This window comes from Marmota flaviventris, chromosome 1 (assembly GCF_047511675.1).
Source record: "Marmota flaviventris isolate mMarFla1 chromosome 1, mMarFla1.hap1, whole genome shotgun sequence".
Taxonomy (NCBI): domain Eukaryota; kingdom Metazoa; phylum Chordata; class Mammalia; order Rodentia; family Sciuridae; genus Marmota; species Marmota flaviventris.
In genome coordinates, this window is record NC_092498.1 from 134,938,102 (window position 1) to 134,954,771 (window position 16,670).

General features: G+C 64.3%; 1 protein-coding gene across 15 annotated transcripts in view; it reads left to right on the forward strand.

Annotated features, from left to right (window-relative positions):
• The first annotated feature begins 7,251 nt into the window (after nt 1-7,251).
• The window catches only part of Ncor2 (nuclear receptor corepressor 2), a 143,036-nt gene continuing 133,617 nt past the window's right edge, over nt 7,252-16,670 (forward strand). For 8 of the 15 annotated variants that reach the window (XM_071616034.1, XM_071616062.1, XM_071616052.1 and 5 more), the window contains exon 1: nt 7,270-7,291. The gene's annotated coding sequence lies outside the window, so the exon portion shown is untranslated. Of the gene's footprint in view, nt 7,292-16,670 lie in introns of all 15 variants that reach the window. The other 7 variants (XM_071616071.1, XM_071616047.1, XM_071616044.1 and 4 more) reach the window with 3 other exon arrangements.

The window sequence follows — 16,670 nt, forward strand, 5'->3', positions numbered from 1 at the left end:
CCTCCGGCCTCTGAACCTCCACAGTACCCACTTGGAGGTTTTCTCCGGCAGCGGCCTCCTTCACCCTTGACCTCCACCACCCTGGCCTCCCTGCCTCCCACCTCCTGCTGCCATTCTGAAACACCCGCAGGCCCCACCCAGACCTGCTAAAAGCCCTTCAGGGAGGTCAGGACCCCCTTCCGGCCCACCCTTGCCCAGGGCCTTTCCAGGGATGTCCCGTGGCTGGTTCTCCCTCAGGGTTGGCTCTGTGCCTCACTGTCACCTCCCCACGAGCCCTCCCTGACCCCGTGTGTCTGCTCCCCTGGTCAGCATGCCGTGACGACGCTTGCCCCGCGTCCAGTGCTCTGTGAGGGCATGGGCCCTGCCAGGGGGAAGGTTGGGTCCTCTGTCCCTGGCCTCCTGGTGAAGAGTGTCCCTCGCTGGTGGGGAGCAGCCTGGCCCCTCTCTGCTGCCCTGTAGGGCCCAGCGGGGTCCTCTCCTCTTTGCTCCAGGGCCCCTGGGCCTCCCGTCAGCGCCTACCTTGTCCCTTGCTTGTGTGTCCCCGCCATGTTGGGGATAACTCGGGGGCAGAGCAAGGGTGCCTGTCCCCCGAGGGCCTGGACCTCAGGACTGGGCAGGTGCTCGGCAAACACCTGGTCACAGCTCCAGCCGCACCCTGCCCTCCGGCGTCTCTTTCTGTGTCCCTTGCAGGTGTCCTGGGTCCCGCATGATGCGGTGGGGACACAGGCGGGCCTTGTGCTGTGTCCTCTCGTTCTCCTCCCTTGGCCTGGCCCACCCTTTGGCTATCGAAATGTGTCTCTAAAGGCCCTTCCAGAAAAGTCCACTGAGCTGGATGGTAGATGCCACGTTTCAGGGGCTGACGGAAGGAAACCGCGTTGCGCTCCCGGGCCAGTCAGTGATTTTGTGGAGGTGACGCTGCGTAACAAAGAGCCCTTGCTTCTCTGGGACCACAGGGCAGGCCCAGGCCCTCCTGAGGGAGGACCCAGCACCCCAGCTCCACGTTCACGGAGCAGGCAGAGTGGATGCCCGTGATTGGCAGCTGGGACTCCTCCCAGCGGAGCTTTGGGAACCGGGTCCCTGCGTGCCTGGCTCTGCCTCAGCTTGGAGAGGGAGGGTGGAGGAGGGGTGCAGGTGGGAGGAGCCTCAAGGTCTGGGCCTCACACATGCAGGGCCGTGGCCCTGGCCCTCGCCCGTGGCAGGACTGTGGTCACGTGGCCACGCCTCTGCTTGGAAGCTGAGAGGGCAGTGGAGCCCCAACCCAGACGGGGAAACGGTGGCTGCTCCTTCAGTCCTGAGGTGCTGCCCGCCCAGGGGGAGCCGCAGAGCTCAGCTCTCCCCGCCACGGCCCCTGGGGTCCCCACAGTGTCCCACAGCCCCTGGGGTCCAGCAGAGCTGGCTGGATGCCCTTGGATGCCAGCTCTCGAGATCAATTTCCCGCTCTGGGAAGGGCTGAGCCCCTGGGGCCGTGTGTGGATCTGCTGTCAGCTGTGGTGGCCAGGCCTCGGTGACCGGTCCTGGGCCACCAGCTGCCGTGACCAGTGTGTAGACCCAGGTCAGAGCGAGGCCTGCAGGCCCCACGTGTGGCCGAGCTGGGAGTCAGAGGGGCGGTCCCGCTGTGTTCGTGTCTGCTGCCATGTCACCGTCCACCCCGAAGCCACCTGTCACAAGACAACACGGGTCTTCTCTCACAGCCTCACTAGTAAGATGAATGGATGCGGCAAGTGCCGTGTCCAAAAGGTGGGAGAGTCGTGTCACCTGGCCTGGCTCCCGTCACGTGGCCTTCCCACATGCTGTTCCTTCTCCTGGGACGCTGTTGCCTCCGGCTACCTCCATTGTCAATGTTGCCTCCTTAGAAAGACCCTCCCTATCCGCAGATCTCCAGCTGTCCCCTCCCTTCCCAGCTCTCTGTCCCTAGGGCTGGCTTCAAGGCAAACACGCCATTTTTGAACCCTGTTCTTTTTCTTTTCCTTTTTGGCGTGCGGGGGCTTGAACCTCGGGTGCCCGACCTCTGAGCTGCACCCCCCTCCTGCCGTTTGTTTTTTTTGAAACAGGGTCTCTCTCAGTTGCCACACTGGACCTCGCCACCCTCCCGCCTCAGCCTCCCGAGCTGTGGATGACAGTGTGCACCCCTTGCTGGGCTTGAACTGGGGAGGTCCACCCTGGGCCGCTGGAGGGACTCGGGGGTGTGGCCTGTGCCCTGAGGTGAATGAAGCAACGGTTCCAGGCCTGGCACCTGGAGACAGCTGAGGCCTGGCAGCCACCGTCGGAATGAGACACTGGGCCCACAGAGGCCAGTTCCAAGCCTGTCCCTGCTGGTCTTGCTCCTCCCCGTGGACTCGGATCCGAATTGGACCCTGGGTGGCAGACGCAGAGGGCACTGGGGCGGATCAGGAGAGGTGGCTGGGAGCAGGACCGGCCGGCACCTCCTTGGCCTGCCAGGGACTAGCTCCTGGGGGTCCCTCCCATGCTGGGTCCCGGGCCACCTGTTCCCTGTTGGCTGAGTGACAGGAGCTGACCGGGGTCTGCCTGGCTGGCCTGGGGTCCTCTTTACTGGCTCCCCTCCTGCTGTGACCCTGGGAACTGTGCAGCTGTGGCTGCTTGGGGACACTGGGGGCCCTTCTGAAAGGGGGACCTGGGGCACTTACATTCTTAGAATGACCTTTATTAGTGGCTCTGCAGGCTCAGCCGCAGGAGCCCAGGGGGACACACAGTGCAGTTCCAGGCCTGCAGGTTCCCCGCTGTGGATGGCCCCGGGCGCTGGCCTCGCCTCCACCTGGGCCTGAGCCCTGGCCCTGGGCAGGCGGCCCCGGGGTGGCGTGGCCTTGTCCACCAGCCGTGTCTGTGGGCTGGCCCTGGGCGGGGAGGCGGGGACTGTCCTGGCTTCCCAGGCCCATGGAGGTCAGGCCACCCAGGGGCTCATTCCTGACATTCTCCGGAGTCTGAGAAACGGCAAATGTGGTGCCAAGATGTCAGAGCGGAGGCCTCCCGGCTCTCCAGAGGTGCAGGCAGGGGTGTCCAAAACCAGATGTCCACACTGGAAACAAGAAGGAATTTCATTATTCGACTTGAAGCCCTCCCCAGGGGACGCAGTCTGGGCAGGACGCCTCCTCCATCCTAGTTCCCAGGCCCCCCCCATCCCGCCGCCAGGCCCCTGGCCATTCCTCCTGTGTCTCCAGGAGAGCCTCAGGGCGTGTCCACCTACACTGGATGCGTCGGCACGTGCCCAGCGCTGGGCCTGGACACTGGCTGGGGACCTCTCACCCGCGGAGCCCAGCCTCCCGCCCTCCGCTGGCCCAGGCCCCTGTTCACATGTAAATACTCCGGGCTGCTGGGGGGATCCTCTCAGTGCCCAGTGTCTTCCGGAAGTGTCCCTGCACAGGCAGCAGGTCCCAAAGGTCTTTCCTGCCCGGTTTGCACAGGGACACCGCCCAGCACAGGCTCTGTCCTGCCTGTGCACCAAGCACCAAGCACTGTGTCCCCGCAGGGCTCCCAGGGCACACTCCATCACAGGGATGCCAGGATGCCGGAGCCCCCTCCCTGATGGCCACAGAGAGCAGGGTTGCGGGTGCCGCTCCACTGGTGGAGGTCCCCCTTGGTGTCCCTCTGTGTCCCCCCAGGGAAAAGATGAAGCAGAGGCCCTGGCCACTGGAAATGTAGCCCTGGGAGTGCAGAGCACCCCGGGGTCAGGGAGGGACTGCGTTGTCCCTCTTTGCTCTCTGTGAGATGCAAAGGGTGGAGCTGGCCCAGGGAAAGGTGTGGGTGTCCAGGAGGCCTGGTGACGGTGCCCTTTCTTGCATGACAGTGGGGAGACTGGGGGCTCTGTGTGAACTCTTTGGCGATAGTTTGGGGACTGGGAGGTCCTGTCCCTGCTGGCTAGGCCCAGTCTCCTCTGCTCCAGCACAGTGCGTGGCACACAGTAGGTGCCCACTGCGTACTGGACTGCAGCCTGTGGCCCACTCACAGCCTCTAGGCTTTCTGGGGAGAGGGGCCCTCCCACTGGGAAGGTCACAAACAGGCACGCCCAGTGCCTTGTCCCTCCCTCCAGGAGGCTGGTGCTGGGTTTGCTGAACTTGTGACTTAAAGATGCCCCAGGCCCTGGAAGGCAGGGTGTGGGGAGCCCCCGCTGTCCTGACTGGTCTCTCTCTGGGCTTTTGGTTCCAAGTCTGTGGAAAACACGTGGAAAGCAGGAAAAGCGGATGGGACTTCCCTGCACCCCCACAGGTCGGGGTGCGTCCGGCTCAGCCCCCCCCCCCCCCCCCCCCGACGTGCACTTGGGCATCTTTTGGGTTGTCACCAGCACTGTGACACGGGCCTGCCAGGTGGCGGTGGTCAAGGCCTCTTAGGGTACCTGCCCCAGTGTGGGTGCTGACCTGCTGCTGCTGGTCTCTAGGCCCCTCCCGGGGACAGAGCCCCTCAGGGGGCTGAGAGGTCATCAGACATCATGGCTGCCCACGGGAATACCTTGGGCCTGCAGGGGCTCCTCCCAGGCCTCAGGAGGTGAGACTCCCAGACACAGATGGGCCCTGGAGAAGACCCAAAGACTCAGCATCTACTTAGTCGCTATGCTGAGGACAGACCCCAGGCCAGCGCTCACACAGGCCAGGCCAGTGTTCTCCACTGACCTCGTCCCTGCAACACGTTCAACTGAATGTCTACTATGTGGGGCAAGTGGAGCGGTGGGCCAGCAGGTCTCTCTGCCCTCACGGGGCAGACATTCTGGAGACAAAGGACAATACATGTGACCAAGATATGCCCAGGGTGGGGCTGGGGCTGGGGCTGGGACTCAGGGGTAGAGCGCTTGCCTGGCATGTGTGAGGCCCTGGGTTCGATTCTCAGCACCACATATAAGTAAAATAAAGGTCCATCAGCAACCCTCTCTCTCTCTCTCTCTCTCTCTCTCTCTCACACACACACACACACACACACACACACACATTAAAAAAAATGCCCAGGGCCTGGGGCTGCGGCTCAGTGGTAGAGAGCTCGCCTAGCGTGTGCAAGGCCCTGGGTTCGATCCTCAGCACCACAAAAGTAATAAATAAATTAAAAAAAAAAAAAAATATATATATATATATAAATGCCCGGTGCCTGAGGAGCTTCCTTAGAGGGTCAGGAGGGACTGTCTAAGGAGGTGGCATTGAGCTAGAAGACTGATGGCTCAGTCTGAGGGAAGGGCAGATACAAGGTCCTGAGGCAGGGATGGGCTTGTCTAGGTTGCCAAGTCCTCAGGATGATTGGAAGGGGGTGAAGGGACACAGTATCCCTCGGGCCATAGTCGCCTGGGTGTATGTCCTTGCTCAGTGTCACTCTGACCTGGGCCATTTGGTACATGCTGCCCAGTACCTTTGCGTAGCTTCCTGAGCTACTAGGTGCTCATTAGGTGTGCCCCTACCGCTCCCTGCAGCCCCACAACTGACAGCCAGGAAGCAGGAAGGGCAAGGAGGTAAGTCCCCGGTGTGGCCTGGGGTCTGCTAAGCATCGAAGGGGCACCTGGGTACTGGAGGCCCTGCTGGGCTCCCTGCTCCCTGAGACTCTCCAGGTGACCCTGGGTGTTATGTAGGGACACCCCCTGCCCCTCCCTGCTGGGGGCAGCTCGTGCAAGGCGGAAGCTGACTGGGAACAAGGAGAGCCCCCCTCCACTCCCTCTACAGTGACAAATCCCAGAGCTGCCTCTCATTGAAATGCAAATCCCAGGGTGTTCTCAGGTGACTCCAGGGGGTGGCTCAGGAAGGCTGCCCCGCTGGGCTGTCCCCTTCCTTCCTCCAGGCCCCCGCCTGCCTTCTGTAGGTCTGGCCCTTCGCACGTGGGTCTGGTTGGGCTGGTGAGGCTGAGGAGGGAGGGCTCCTGACCTGTGACCCCTCCGGTTCCCAGCTGCAATCCGCTCCCCCACTTCCTTTTTTCCAGATTTTTGCCAAGCTTCAGATGCCCCAACCGCCCCCCCCCTCAAAGCCTGGTGGGGGGTGTGAGGGACCCCGGCCACCCGGCCGACCCGGCAGGAGGTGGAGGCGGCGGGCCCTGGAAACCACACGGCGGCCTCCCCGACGCAGCCCTTCCCCGTCTCCCCGGGGGTTCTCAGATGTTGGCAGATGGCAGAACTGAATCTGCTGAGACGTCACTCCAAAAAAGGAAAGTTGAACTGAAAAAAAAAAAAAAACACTCAAACTCTCCAACATCTTAGGGGAGAGCGGCGGAGGGGGGCGGGCCGCCGGCGCCCAGTGCCCACTGCTGCTTGGAAAGACCCGGCGGGGGCCGCAGGGTGCGGGGGCGGGGGGCGGGGGGGAGGTAAACAAGGACGGGGCCGTTGGCCGGCGGGGACTAGTTCCTGCTGGCGCGGGGCGTGTGCAGAGCGTGCCTGGGGGTGTGCACGTGTGCAAGTCTGTGACGCGTGTTTCCCACTGGGGCCTGTGTGGCTCCCGTGAGCACGATCCTGGGTGAGTGTCCCTGTGGGACCACCGGCTTGCTGCAAGTCTGCATCTGTGTCCCTGAATGTCCCCAAGTGGGTGTCCACTAAAGGACGTATTGTCGAGTCCTCACTGTCATGGGCTGTGCACAAAGTCGGCAATCTGTCCCCGGAAGCTGACCTTCCGGTGGACAAGGCCCCGCTGTGCCGTGAACTGCCTGGGTCGCCGCTCGGCCCACGTCTCCGGGGGCCTGGGCCACGGCAGCGTCCATCTAGCCTGGATCTCAGCATGGTGAGGCCCAGCGTGCTCACGCCGGCCGCGGAGGCCTCCCGTCTGCGACAGCCGGGGGTGAGCACCGCCGTGCATGTCCCTGCGCATCTGTGCGTGTCGCCGCCGGCTCCGTGGGTGGCCCTCCCCGCGCCCTCTCCCGCGCTCCGGCCGCTCCTGAGTTATAATTTCATGGCTGAAACGCGACTCCGGCCGGGCGTCTACGGCGGGGGCGTCTGCGGCGGGCGCCCCCTCCTTCCTGCTTCGGGGCGCTGCCAAAAAGAAACTCGGCGCCGCGCCCGCGCGTGCGTGCGTGGCGGCGGGTGCGCGCGCGGCCGGGGCGGGCGGCGCGGGCCCTTTAAGGCGCCGGAGGGGCCGGGCCGGGCGCGGCGCGGGGGGCGGCGGCGGAGCCTCCTCCCGGCGGAGCCTCCTCCGGCCGAGCCTCCTCCTCCGCCGCGCCCCGCCCTCCGCCGCCGAGCGCCAGCCGCGGGCCGCCAGCCGCTCGACCCCGCGTCCGCCCGCGACCTGCGCCCGCCATGCGCGCTGAGCCGCGGGCCGGGGCCCCGGCGCCCTAGAGGCCCGCGGAGGACCGCGCGGCCTGGCCTGGCCGCCGCCGCCGCGAGGTGAGTCGGCGCCGCGGGCGGGGGCGGAACTTGGGGAACTCCGCGCGGCCCGCGGGGTCGGGGGCGCAGGCCGCCCCCGCGTGCACCCGGCCCGGAGGCCCGCACCGCCGCCAGGTTGCCGGGAGGCCGGGAGGTCGGGCTCGGGGAGGCCCGGGGAGGCCGCGGGCGCGGGGAGGCCCGGGGAGGCCGCGGGGCCCAGGGCGCGGGGTGCAGGGCGGGACCCCTCCCGGCGGCGGCTGCCTTGGGCCCTCCCCAGTCCCCCGCCGCCCCTGTCCCCGGCCGCCCCCGCCCCCGCCGCCTCTGTCCCCGGCCTCCCCTGCCCCCGCCTCCCCCGTCCCTCCCGGGCAGTGCAGACTTGGGTGCCACGAGTTTGGGAAGTTGGACTCCGGAGCGGGTCCCCGTGGGCTGGACCGGGCAGCGCCGGGCCCGGTTCCCCAGGGCCGGTGGGAAGTGGCCGCGCCGCGTCGTCCCCGCCCGGCCCCTGCGGCGGGCGCGCGGTACCTGCAGCCGGCGCCCAGCGTCCTCCCCTGCGCGGTCCTCCGCCCGGCGCGGCGCTCGGGGCGGGTGCAGGCCGCGGGGGCGGCCCGAGCCGCGTCGGCCTCTCCCTGCCTCCCGCCTCCCCCCTGTCGGTGAGAACTGGTTTTATTATGATTATTATTTTTTTCCTCTTTGCAGATTTGGAGGAAGGATGTGAGAGCGGGAGGGAGGCGGAGGGGCCGGCGAGGATCCCTGTGGGCTGGGGGGGCTCTGGCCACGCTGGGATGTGTCTTCGTGGCCTTGACTTTGCCCTTTTACAGCAGCTCCGGGTCCCTGCGGCCGCCGCGGTGGATGGGCTCTTGGGGCCAGCAGCGTGCAGGAGGGCATCTTAGGGCACTGCTGTGTTCTTCGTGGGTGGCCTTCGAGGGGGGCCCGGGGCTAGCACGCAGAGGGGAGGAGATGTGAGGAGGGGCAGCCGGAGCGGGCCTGGCCCTCTGCAGCTCTGCTGCTCTCCTTCTGTCTTCCTTTGCCTGCTTGGCTGACAGTGTGACCCCGGGCAAATTACTCAACCTCTCTGTGCTTCAGGGCTCTCCTCTGAAGAGGGGAGGGTGAAAATGGTACCCAGTCTTGGGGTCTGAGGACCTAGTGGAGTAATGCGCAGGGGCATGGTGTTACTATGACTACTGGTGTTGTTCTTCCCCGGACTCTCAAACTTGACCTTTCGTCCAAGGGCTTGGAATCTGGGAGCACAGGGCTGCCTCACCTAGCCTGGAGGGGAAGAGGGGACCTGCAGGGGGGGGGTCCTTCCTCTTCACCCCCCTCTGCTTGCCCCCAGAGGATGGAGAAGGGCCTGGGCCTTCAGCCCATTGGACGCATGCAAAGACTGAGTCTGGCCAGGGAGCAGGACATCCGGCTCCCCACACCGCTGCCAGGGCCGGCTTGGGTGCCCAGACATGGGGGGCGGGAGCTGAGTGGGCTCAGCCTTGGCCTCTTCCCACTGAGCTATTTACGCTGGCCCAGATCGATACTATTGATAAATCCATGTAAATGGTAATGTGCTGTCAGGCCCCGCTGAGGGATGGAGACCCTCCTGGGGCTGCGGCCCCTCCCCTGGTGGAAGGTTGGGCTGGCAGGAAGGATTTATTTGGCATAATCCGATCTTTCCCCCAATTAATACTCACACCACCTCCCCAGATCCCAGGAGCTGCACAGCCGTGAATCTGGCTGCTCCAGAGCCCTGGGAGGCCCGATTGTTCTGGGGCGGGGAGGCTGCCGCCCACCCGCTGGCATTTGGAAGGGGCCCCAGGAGGCCTGGCCCAGCTCCTGCTGCACAGGCTGTATCCTGGCCTGTCCCCCAAGTGCGGGGTGGGGCTGCTCCTGGGAGTCCCCACCCCCACCAGGGCTGGGCGGGGGAGTTGGTGCTGGGCTGGGCTGGGGCACCCTACTGGAGGGGCGCACGGCAGATGCTCCCTGAGCCAGTCCCCACATCTGAGCTGAGCTGAGAGCTGACGTGGGGGTGCGGCTTTTATTTGTGTGTGTGTGTGTGTCTCCCTTGTGTTCCCTACTGTCTCCAGCCCCAGACAGCAGCCTCCCAGGTGACGCCTCCAGCCGCTCCCTGTAAGAGGAGCAGCCCAGGGAGCAGCCACAGGAGCGGGATTCCTGCCTGAGGTGCCCAGGGGGGGTGCCGCCCTGAGCAGCTGCCGCTGCTGGGAGGACCCTGGGCCTAGAAGCCTGTGTCCCCAGGGAGGAGAGGCCCCAGAAACCTGGAGGCAGGGACCCCGTGCCGTGATACCACCAGGCCCTGTGCGCCCCTGTCCTCTGCTTACTCTTCGGGCACTCTCTGAGTCCGTGCCATTATTGTCCCATTTTATAGATGGTGACTTTGAGGTCCAGGGAGGTTGAGTGACCTGGCACAGGCCATACAGCCTGGGAGTGGGACTAAATGTCAAGATCTGGGTCACTCATGGGGCAGCCAGGCTGGCAGACTGGCCCGGCCGTGTTCTGGAGGGGTGCCGACCCAGGTGATGACTCCTATTGGAGCAGTGGAGGACAGGGACCCTGCCCTTGTCCTCCCCAGGGTGTGGGGAGTGGGGGTGTCAGTGCAGCTGGCAGGTCTTTGAAGTCGCATTTCATCTTAAACATTCATGCAGATTTGGCCTCGCCTCTGAGACAGGGCTGTGTTTATTTGAAGCGAAAACATGGTTTTGAATTATTTAGCGCCGTGTGTGTGTGTGTGTGTGTGTGTGTGTGTGTGTGAGAGAGAGAGAGAGAGAGAGAGAGAAGGGGGCTCCAGGAAGCGGTGAGCAGTTCACGTTTGGCCTGCAGGCTGCAAGGGCCCGTGCAGGGACGGGCCTGGGGACTTGGCTGAGGCTGGAATGGGTCCTGGGGCCGCAGCAGTCTTGTCCCGTTTACGGGTGGTATGGAGGGCAGAGGGCGAGGTGGCACTCTGCCTGTGGTGGAGGAATGATTGTCATTGGCACCTCCGTGGCCACACAAAGTGAGTCCAGGCACTCCCGTGCTGCCCCTGTCCTTCACTCGGGGAGTCCCCCACCCTATGCACACCTGTTGTCCCAGCAACTGGGGACGCTGAGGCAGGAGCATTGATTCAAGGCAACTCAGCAAGACTCCTTCTCAAAAGGCTGGGGACTTGGCTCAGGAGTGAAGTGCCCGGGGCTCACTCCCCAGGACCAAAACCAAAAGTCACCCAGAGCAGACTAGGCAGTCCCCAAGAGAGCAGACAGGTCAAGGTCTCAAGTTCCAGCCGGTTCCTCTCCAGCTCAATCCTTACTTCTCTACAAGTGCTGCTCGGGTTGGTCCCCTGTCCCGTGGGACTTGGGGTCCCTGGCCTGCCTGTGGGGTGGGTTGGGCGGTTCTGGAGGGGATTCCGGAGGCGGAGCCTGATGGGACTCTGGGCAGGTTACCTGCTCTTTCTGAGCTGTAGTTTGCTTATCCTGAGACGGGCCTGCTGCTTCCAGCGCCGCACTAAGGACTCTGCTGTCCTGGGGTTGAGCAGGCAGGGCCACATCCTTTGGCTTGTACCCTGGGGAGCGGAGACCTCCTGAGGTATGGGGGGGCCCTTGCTGTCAGGCTGGTTGGACATGAGGACCTGTCTCCCTGTTGAGGGGCTGCTGGGAAGGGCCATGAGTGGGTGGTCTCTGCCCGAGCCCAGGGAGACATGTTGTCCCCCCCGTGGGCTCCTGTTCTGACCTGTGTTGCTGGTGACTGGATGTGCCCTGTGGGTTCTTTGCCCCGGGAGGCGGGGACTTTCTGGTTCCCCTTTAACCAGTGGTGTCTGTTGGGCACAGGGGACACCTGGCTTGATTGGAGGTATGGCAGCTTGGGGGACAGCAGGGGAGGAGGCCCACCTGTGACAGGTCCCCTGTGTTCTGGAAGGGCCCAGGTTCCTTGCCTGCAGAAGGAGCCCTCCGAGGCCAGCCGGAGTCCTGTGTTTGAGTCCTGCTTCCTTCAGCTCAGCGTCCACCTCGGCTCTGACCTTCTGGCCCCAGTTTCTTTATCTTTAAAAGGGAGGGAAAAAAATAAGGCCACCTTGAGAGGGAGGCTGGCGGGGTACGGCCACTGGTGGGAAAGCCCTGTGCCGGCTGACGCTGTGGCCACTGGTCACTGGTGGTGTGGCCAGTACTGCAGAGCTGTTGGCTGGGATTTTATTGAATTTTTATTAGCTTAAGTTTAAGTGGCCTTGGTGGTGGTGGCTGGTGACCTGCAGGTTGAGTGGCACTGTGCCTGGCCCCGGCCCCTCCTTTCCCCCTATGGATTCAGTTTAGGGCTGTCCAGGGGCCGCCCTGCGGGGGCTTTTCCACAGGAGGGCCCCGCCTCCTCTCCCATCCCCTTCCCTCTTCCTGGTCCCTCTGTGGCCACCAGCTCTGGGGCAGCACTTCTGAGATCTTTCTGCAGGAGTGGGCGTGTCCCTGACCTGCCATCACTGTAGCTGTGACGCTGTCATGCAACTCAGGGGAGGACTTTGAATTTCACTTCATTTTAACACCATCAAATAGCTGCCTGTGGCTCCTGGGCCCTGCCTTGTGGGCAGGGTGGCTGTAGGGACCCACCTTCGTGTTTCAGGCCCCGGCTGAGTGTCTCCTGTTCTCATTCTTGGCCCTGCCTGGCCCTGTCCCTGAGAGCGGGGTGCCTCTCTCGGTCTCCCACCTCCTGTCCTTCCCCAGCACGGGCAGGCCGGGCCCAGGCCACCGAGGGCCCAGGCTCAGATGGAGGCCGTGGTGCGGCCGCTGACCAGCAGGGCCAGAGGACCCTTGCTCTGTGTGGGGTGGGCCGCGCCTTTTCCCCACAGGAGCTTGTCATGTGCGGGCGCAGCTCAGTGGAAGTTTTGGGGGCTGATGTGGCCTTCTGAATTTCATTTGAAAAGCAGAAAGTAACATGCCCCAACCTGCCCATTGTTTGGGGCTTTACCAAAAATTTACTTTTATTAAACAAAACGCACAGACCTGTAGGAAGCATTGCAGTTTGGTACAGAGAGCAGGGAGCCCGCTCCAGCCTCCTGCTCCTCCCTCCTCCTGCCTCCTCCTCCTTCTGCCTCCTCCCTCCTGGCTCCTCCTCCTCCTCCCTCCTCCTCCTCCTCCTCCTGCCTTCTGCCTCCTCCTCCTTCTCTCTCCTCCTCCTCCTCCTCCTCCTCCTCCTCCTGCTTTTTGCCTCCTCAGGCCTCTTGCCTCTTCTTCCTGCCTCCTGCCTCCCCCTGCCTCCTCCTCCTCCTCCTCCTCCTCCTCCTCCTGATCTTCCTGCTCCTCCTTCTCCTGCTCCTCCTCCTGCCTGCTCTTCCTCCTCCTGCTCCTCCTCCTCCTGTTCCTCCTCCTCCTCCTGCTGTTCTTCCTCCTGCTCCTCCTCCTCCTCCTGCTCCTCCTCCTGCTGTTCCTCCTCCTGCTCCTCCTCCTCCTGCTCCTCCTCCTCCTCCTCCTGCTGTTCCTCCTCCTGCTTCTCCTCCTGCTCCTCCTCCTTGTCCTCCTCCTCCTCCTCCTGTTCCTCCTCCTGCTGTTCCTCCTCCTGCTTCTCCTCCTGCTCCTCCTCCTTGTCCTCCTCCTCCTCCTCCTGCTCCTCCTCCTGCTGTTCCTCCTCCTCCTCCTCCTCCTGCTCCTCTTGCTCCTGCCTCTTCCTCCTCCTCCTCCTCCTCCTACTTGTCCTCCTCCTCCTGTTCCTCTTGCTCCTGCCTCTTCCTCCTCCTCCTCCTCCTCCTGCTCCTCCTCCTTGTCCTCCTCCCCCCCCCCCCAGGTGGCTGCACCCTGGATGGGGCTCCTCGGACACTCTGGCTGTGCTCCGGCCCATGCTCCCATGTTCATTCCTCTTAAATCAGACACACACTTCCTCGAGGCTCACCCCTCCCTCCTCGGTAGTCCCCGTCCAGGGCCATCTTGCGTCTGGAGCTTATTCTGGGGCGCACAGGGCGGGCTCAGCAAGCCGCCCCCGGGGTTTGTAGGGTGCCCCAGCTGAGAAGGGTTCCTGTGCTTTCTTAATGGTCGGGAAAGCACCAGGAGAAGAGTTAGCATTTCATGACGTGGGGACCTCTGTGAGATGCTTCTCAGTGACCGCAGGTGAGGTCTCGCTGGGGTGCAGCCGCACCTCCCGCTGTCAAGTGCAGGGCTGCCCTGGAAGCAGGGCTGAGTGGCCGCGGGGCTGGAAAGCCGGGGCCTGGGCTCTTTCCTCAGTGGCCTGTTGCAGAAGCATGTGTCGACCTCCACGCCACCATGGCTTTGTGGCCTCCGCACAGTCTTATTGGAAACTGGGGACCAGACAGGCCTGTGAGTTTGAAGGCCACGCCAGGTGGCCCCTGGCGCCCCACCCCAGGGCCATCCTTCCTGGCCTGGCCAAGGCTTTTCTGTGGTCGAGTGTGGTGAGAGAGGGCGCCGTGTAGGCAGCGGCCCTGGCTGACTCGGCCCTCTGCCTCCTGCCTATTGTGGGAGGCCACCGCCACCTTCCTTAGAGGGCCACGTGGCTGGTGGGCACCTCCTGGTGAAGCCACAGCTTTTGCACAGTTTTCTTGAGATTGTTTACCGTTCATTTCCTTCTTCCCCTTGGCTGCTAGGAATCTCAGAGCTGAGTTTGTAGCCTGCTTGCAGCTACCACTGGTGTGTGGTGTGGTTTTCCTGCTTTGCCTGAGCTCAGATGAATGCATCTCTGGTTTCTCTCTGCCCTGGCTTTGCTCTCTGATGGCATCTTACCGTGGGAATTCCCGAGAGTCGACTTGGCTCCTGAGAGGTCGAGGCAGCAGGGCTGGAGCAGGGGACAGGAGATGCTTTGCGGTGGGTGCTCCTCCCAGGGGTTCCGGAGGAAGACCTGCCCCGCGGAGGGCCTCGGCAGGGCCAGACTGGGCAGTCTTTGGATGCCCACCTCCAGTCTGGCTGGGAAAATGACAGGGGGTGACTGGGTGGTGACTGACGTCCCTTAGCGGCCTGCTGGGGTCCTGCTGGCTTGAGGTAGGTGGCGGTCACTCCTGGGTGCCCCGGGACTGGGGAGTCACTTCCGAGGCCTGGATCCCCTGCAGACCCGCTGCTCAGGCTTCACGCTTGCTTCTTCTGGACCTGGGGTATCTCTGAGCTGGGAAGGAACGGGAGAGGAGCCCAGGGACTGGATGCTGCTGCCGCGTGTGTCTGTGCGCGGGGGGGGGGGGAGGGGGGGGCACCTGCCCGGTGGCTCTCGGGGAGGCCTCTCTTGGGCCCAGTGGCTAAGTCACTGCCTCCTGTGTCCTTGGCGGGCGGGTCTCCATGGCCAGCGTGGGCACCTTGAGGAGCCACAGATTGAGTGGCAGCACTCTGGGCTCTGGAGCCCTGGTGTGGGTGGTGGCCTCAGGCAGGTCATTCATCCCACAGCCGCGTCCAGGCCCCCTCATCCTGCTCCTGGGCCCTGGAGCAGACTGTGGGCCGGTGGCCTGGTCTCAGCAGGTTCCACAAGGACCTCCGGTCCCCTTGCTCCTGACCCGAGCCCCAGAGTGTGGCCCCCAGTGCCTGCACTGGCCTCTGGAGCTGTGCTGCCTTCAGCTTTCACTGCTCGCACTGGGGGGCCCTGGCAGGGGGACTGGCCCCGCCTGCTGCAGGCCCCCAGCAGGACACCAGCGCCTGGTCCCACCTTTGCAGGCCGTGCCCAGTGCCCGTGTGTGGGGCGACCCGTCCTGGTGGCGGGACGCATTCCTGTGGCCTCTTCCTCTGCCAGGGGCTCTCGTCACAAGTCCTAGAAGCCAGGCCCAGAGCTGCCTTGGGCCCTTTGTCCTCAGGCTGAACCCCGAAGTGCCCGCTGAGACCCCGTGGGAGCCGGCTGGGCAGCTGTGCTGTCTCTTGTGGTCATGGTGACCTGCCTGGCACCAGCCGGCTTGTTAGGCTACGAGGCAGGCCGGTGGCCAGGGGAGGTGGTGGCCGTGGGCACAGGGCCTAAGGGCATCCTCTCTGGAGCCCACAAGGGTTGGAACACCCAGCCCCAGAAGGTCAGGATTTTGTGTGATGGTGGCCCCCACGGTCAGCTGGTCCAGTGGAGAGGCCGGGGACACCGCTCTGGCCCGCCACACCCCACCCGTGCTGCCTGCACGGCTCCACCTTGTTCCCTGCACTCTGGTCTCAGCCCCGGGGGTGATGGTTTAGCGTCCCCGCTCCCACCCAGATCCATGTCCCTTGAAGGTCCTGTGCATGTGGCCTTGGGAGTGGTGGCAGAGATGGCTACATGGAGGAGGGCGGGCTTCAGTTCCACGTGGTGCTGTCCTGCAAGAAGGGGGATGCCAAGGGGAGCCCACCAGAGGACAGAGAGGGGTCAGAGCCCCCAGGCCTGTGGCCCCCAGAGCTGGACAGAGGCCAGGCCAGGTTGTCCTGCAGAAGAAACCAGCCGCGCCTGCTCCCTGATTTCTGACTTGTGGCCCCCAGAGCCATGGAAAGGCCGTGTGTCCCGGGTGCCATGTGTCCCGGCCCCGTGTGGGCTCGGGCTTTCCTGTTGGAGCTGCACCCGAGTCAGAGCTGTGCATACAGCACCCTCTGCAGGGCCTGGCATCGCCCCATGTGGCCGCTGTGGGTCCCCATGCCCAGAGCCCTCCAGCCTTGGCCCTGCCCGGCCCCTCGCGCTGGCCGGGGCGTCTGCGTGGGCAATTCCGCCCCCGTGCTGCCATTTCCTCTGGAGTCCACCGGACGCGCTCTCACCCCAGGGCCTTTGCCCAGGCTCTGCCCAGAACTTTATTCCCTGGCATCTGCAGGACACATCCTGTCCCTCACGCTTCGGCCACCCTAGGGGCCATCTGTGGGCCTGCCCTCCGTGCCCTCCTTCCTTCCTCCCTGGGCTGCTGAGCCGGTTCCTCATCTTGCGGCCGTGGCCCTGCTGGAGTGGGCATCTGCAGGGGCAGTGCTTCACCTCTGTTCCTGCTGTGTCCAGGGTCTAGGTTAGTGCTGTGCACTCACAGTCCATGGGATCCAGCTGTCCACTGTCCCCATGGCGGGGCCCAAAAGGAGTGCCCTTGCAGCAGTCCCCGCCCCCCGGCCCGCCTCAGGCTCTGCTGTGGACGCTGGGCTCAGGTTCTGGTCCGCAGGGCGTGGGGGCTTGGGATGGAGGCAGGTGTGGCTTGCGGGTGTGGACGTGCTGGTGGCAGGCCTGGTGTTGCTGTTGGCTCCGGGCACACGACCTGTCACCTCCTTCTTTGGTGGACTGCCGGCATGGACAGGGCTGGTTTGTTCTAGCGTCCCTTCCCTGGGACTTAGGCCCTCCGACCTCGCTGGGGATAGTCCTGGGTCCCGTGTGTGCCCAGCCCTGGGCTCTGCAGCCCCTGTCTCTGCCCTGACCAGGCTGTTCCCTCGGGGTCGCCCTGCAGGCTGGTGGGCAGGCGGGCCAGCGGGCTGGTGCTGACCTGTCTGTCTCGGCTTCTCGGCTCAGCTATAAATAGCAGCCGCAGCCGCTGGCAGGAAGCGGT